This window comes from Galeopterus variegatus, unplaced genomic scaffold (assembly GCF_000696425.1).
Source record: "Galeopterus variegatus unplaced genomic scaffold, G_variegatus-3.0.2 Scaffold1781, whole genome shotgun sequence".
NCBI lineage: Eukaryota > Metazoa > Chordata > Mammalia > Dermoptera > Cynocephalidae > Galeopterus > Galeopterus variegatus.
The window spans coordinates 369,446-374,487 of record NW_007727892.1 but is presented as its reverse complement, the minus strand read 5'-3'; positions in this window follow the sequence as shown (position 1 = coordinate 374,487).

The window sequence follows — 5,042 nt, the reverse complement described above, 5'->3', positions numbered from 1 at the left end:
GGGAACCGAGCCTGGGGCTCCAAAGCTGCCTCTTCCCTTCAATGAGGCAACCCCAGCCTCAGGCTCCAACCACCCCCAGACTGAGTTTTCAGGGCTGTTAGTAGGTCCCTTAATACTCAAGGTGGTTAAGTCCAAAGTCGTGAAGGCAGATTGATCTAGGGTTGAATCCCACAGCATTGGCTACAAGACCTTGGGCAGGTCACCAAACCTTGGCCCTTTCCCTGTTACATGGGGCAACACTAGCCACCTCTCAGGGTTGGTGAGAAGAGGCAGGTGAGATGCTTCCATAAAACACCTGCCTTGAGAGGTGCACCCAAATCAGCAACCATTCGGTTTGCTCAGGAAAGGTCTTTTTTGGACTCTTCTACTGAGATCTAGGCTGTAGCAATTTCTCTAGAGAAAGATGTTTATTCCTGTGGTAGAATTTTCCTAAATCCCTTCTCTGTGTATGCTCCTTCTGAGTATAATAGAGTTGACTTACCTGGCAGTGGGCTACAACTACCACTGGATTTTAACCCAGAGTGTCCTCTTGGGTCACTCTGAGGACTCAATGGCTCTGCTCCAAAGTTCCAAGGCTTGCAACTCTGTGAGAAAGGGAGATGCCTGTTCACTCTCCAGGAGCCTGACCAATTGGGCAGACCTACATATGCGAATGCATGCTCCTCGTCCTTGGACAGGAAGACTCAGTGTTTTGTAGATTCCAGTTCTTCCTAAATGAAAGATGTTCTTGTTCTTGGATAGAAAGACTCATCACAGCAAAGATGCCAGCTCTCTCTAAGTGAATGTAGCAGCTCAAAGCAATCTTAATCAAAATCTCATTGCGTTTTGCTTTGTTTGGTTGCTTTGCCAGTTGACCTAATTATTTTGAAGTTCCTCTGGAAGAATATATTTTTAGTAATAATTAAAAGAAAAAGAAGAGGGAACGGGACACCTTCCACATATTAAAATATATTATAAGCTTGCAATAATTAAGATACCATATTGTTGACAGAGGAATAGACTGACGGTGAAAGAAAGATAATAACTAGTTCAAACATAGGCCTGAGTGTACTGGGTAAAGTAGCATTTCAAACCAGTAAGGAAAAAAATGGACTCTTCATCAAATCATATAACAGATGTCTAGCCATTATACTCACAAAATAAATACCAATATTTAAAGGTAAATGAGAGAAAGAAAGAAAGAGAGAGGTATAAGATGAAAATATCAGGGAATATTGTGAATCTCGGTGTGAGGAAGGCCTCTCAAAGCACAGCACCAAAACCAGAAGCCATTTAGGAAAATACTGATGTGTCTAACTATGTAAAAATCTAAAATTTGTACAGAAAAAAACGAACAGGAAAATAAGCAAGTTTGCTTATGGTTTTCCCAAACAAAATACAAAAGATATTCAATGTCACCAGAAGTCAGAGAAATGCAAAAATGCTTAGATAATAATGTGGGATCATTTTTCTTGTATCAGAGGAGGAGAGATTAGGGAGAATGCCAGCACCCAACATAGTCAAGGATGCAGGACAAGTCATCACTCTGATCAGTGCAGTTGAGGATGCAGGACAAGTCAGCACTCATCGATGCAGTCAAGGATGCAGGACAAGTCAGCACTCATCGATGCAGTCAAGGATGCAGGACAAGTCAGTACTCATCGATACAGTCGAGGATGCAGGACAAGTCAGTACTCAAAGATACAGTCGAGGATGCAGGACAAGTCAGCACTCTGATCAATGCAGTTGAGGATGCAGGACAAGTCAGCACTCATCGATGCAGTCAAGGATGCAGGACAAGTCAGCACTCTGATCAATGCAGTAGAAGATGCAGGACAAGTCAGCACTCTGATCAATGCAGTTGAGGATGCAGGACAAGTCAGCACTCATCGATGCAGTCAAGGATGCAGGACAAGTCAGCATTCATCGATGCAGTCAAGGATGCAGGACAAGTCAGTACTCATCGATACAGTCGAGGATGCAGGACAAGTCAGTACTCATCGATACAGTCGAGGATGCAGGACAAGTCAGTACTCAAAGATACAGTCGAGGATGCAGGACAAGTCAGCACTCTGATTAACTATCAGACAGTCCTTTGGCAATATGGGTCAAAAGTAAAATTTGTGTATTCCTTCATCAGCAATTCATGTTTAGGAGATAACCAGATCAATTTTATAAGTAAAAAAAATTATTAAGGTATTTATAACAGTGCAGATATTTTAAACCATCCCTGGAGAATTAAACTTTGGCTAAATAAATGATGGAATAGGCATACAGTGGAATATTAATCAGTCATTAAAAAGAGGGTTATACATTTAAAGCTAGTGACATAAAAAGGTTTTCATGACATATTACTAAATGAATAAATCTAATTAGAAATTATAATTATACATGTGTGTGTATGTGAACATGCAGAACCATACATGGGCACATGTATAAAAAGTGACTAGAATAAAGGTAAGGCTTTTTGCTAGTATGATTCACTGATGGTCCCCAATGAATGAAACTTTGTCAATGTTCCATAAATACTCATTGAATCAATGACTGAACTCTTAGAACAACGTTCACTGTTAATAATAGCTCTCTCTGAGTGGTAGACTTTTGGCTAATTGTTCCTTAATTGCTATGTTTTAAATTTTTTTCTTCATAAATGTGTTTTATCTTTATAGTGAGAAAAAAAATTGTTATTTTTATTAAATGAAAATAGAAGTGTTTTTTAAAAAAATATATAAACAATGATTCTCCTTTAGTTATACATTGACTAGATCACCCTTTGGAGAAGAATTATGAAATGCAGAAATCAGCATTAAAAATACTTCTTGGTTTATTCAGTATTAAAAAAGAACTGTGTGTGATGGATCTGGTGGAGACCACCTTCACCTGTCAAGTTAGAACATAAATTTATTGAGTACCCACCATATTCCAGGCACTAGGGAAACATAAATGAGTCAGACATGACCCTTCTCTGAAGCATGTTGTAGCCAAGTTGGGAGGCAGGGGCATAAAGAGATCATTGCCATGACTGGTGGCAAGTGACGCAGGGTGCTGTCATCATGTGGCAGAGTTGGGGCTATGGGGTTAAAAGGAAAGAGCAATCTGAGAGTGAGGGGAAGGGAATGCCAGCTGAGAGGACAGTGTGGGCAAAGCAGGAAGAGCACTTTGGAAGGAGTCTCCTGTAGACCCTTACCACTCGGACTGCCCAAGGGGGCGTGGAGAAGTGAAGCGGGAGAGGCTTGCGGGAGCCAAGTCCAGGAGGGCCTGCGTGACTGGGTTAAGCACAGTGGCTGTCATCCTGGAAAGTGGGAGAGGAGTGTGGGGAGGGCACCAGGGAGCTTGCAGTGGGGACGTGAAAGGATTAGATTTGCAGACGCACTTGCTCATTCTAACTGCAGCGTGCAGGCGAGACTCGGGGCTGGCTTCCTGGGCTGGCTTCGTGGGCTGGCTTCGTGGGCTGGCTTCGTGGGCTGGCTTCGTGGGCGTGCAGCCATGCTCGGGGCCCCTGCTTAGAAGGACCCCACACTTGGCTTAATGCTCTGCTGTTGCCTTCTTGAAATTCTTAATTTTTGAGCAGTGGGCTCCACATTTTCATTTTGCCCTGAGCCCTGCAAATTATATAAGTTGTCCTGGCAAGACTAGAGACAGACCTTGTGTTGCAGTTGACCAGGAGGGTGGGCTGTAGGGGCTTCTCTCTCTCCCCATTCCAGGGAAGAAGTGACAAATCAAATGGCAACATGTGACATTGTCCAGGGCAGAGAGGATGCCCTGCAATGCTAAATGGTGCAGGTGAGGCCAAGGCAAAGACTCCCCGTGTCCCTCCCTGTCCCCTGACACCCTCATCTCTCCTCTGGGAGCAGCCCAAGCAAGAATGAGGTTCTCTGGTAGGACAAGCAAGAATGAGGTTCTCTGGTAGGACTGAGGAGAGGAGGAAGACAGGTGTTTTTGTTTTGCTGGGAGAAAATGGTTACCTCGCTACTGTAGTCATATAGCTTCGTCCCACCTCCTGTGTGCTCCAGTGCTGCTTCAACATTGTCTTCAAATCCTTCAAACCCTGGCCCCAAGCCTTGCCCCACCTCCCCACAGGTCCTGCTGCAGGGGGGCGCTGCTTCTGCTTGGCGGGCTCTGGCTTGCACGCGCGCGCGCACACTCTCTCTCTCTCTTTTTCTCTCTCTCTCTCTCTCTCTCTCTCTCTCTCTCAGCTCTGGGCCCATGAGGGTTTGTTTTTGTCACCATGAGGGTTTCCTTCCACACATCTCAGCTTGTACCAGCTGCTTAGCAACAAGCTTTTGGGAGGATTGGGAATTAAATATCTCTCTGGTTGCTTCAACCACAGGTGCCCCATGGGAGGGGAAGGGTCCTGGGAAGGGACTTGGGCTGAAGGGCAGGAGTGTGCGACCCCAGAACGACACTTGGAGACAGTACAGTCAAGCTCTGGTGCTGTGCCAGGAATCTCAGAGGCCTGCTGGGAGTGATGCTCCAGAAAATAGAATCCCTACAGAAAGCCGTGGGCATCGAGGAAGCCGCAGGGAGAGCTGGCAAGAGGTGGCAGGCAGAATGTAAAAATTGGTAAATATCTGCTGATGAGATTTGCCTTGGTAAGATTTAGGTTCAGGTCATCATTATGGCCACCCTAAAATCTTCCCTCCTGGTTTTTGGTTCTTGCTTTTGGAGCTTAAGGTCAAAAGCCCCCTCCCCTAGGAGTTCTGCCTCTAGTACAGCATGGAGGTGGAGAGCGTCGCCCGCGGGCTCTGCAGCTGGCTTTCCTAGGTTCACATCTCAGCTCTGCCATTTTCTGCGTGACCTTGAGAAAGTTACTTGACCTCTCTTATATCACAGTTTCCTCATCTATGAGCCCTACCTCAAAGGACTGTTGTGCAAATTAAGTTAAAATAGGTAAAAGGACTTAAAACAATGTCTAGCACAGGGGTGTCAACCAATGGGTGATCCACTTCACTTCTGTGGGATAAAGGTACTTTGTTGTCAGAGATAGCACGAATGGACAAACCAAAACAGACGTGCATGATGCTGGACGAGGAGGAAGAGAAGCAAGCCACCTTTTTTTTTTT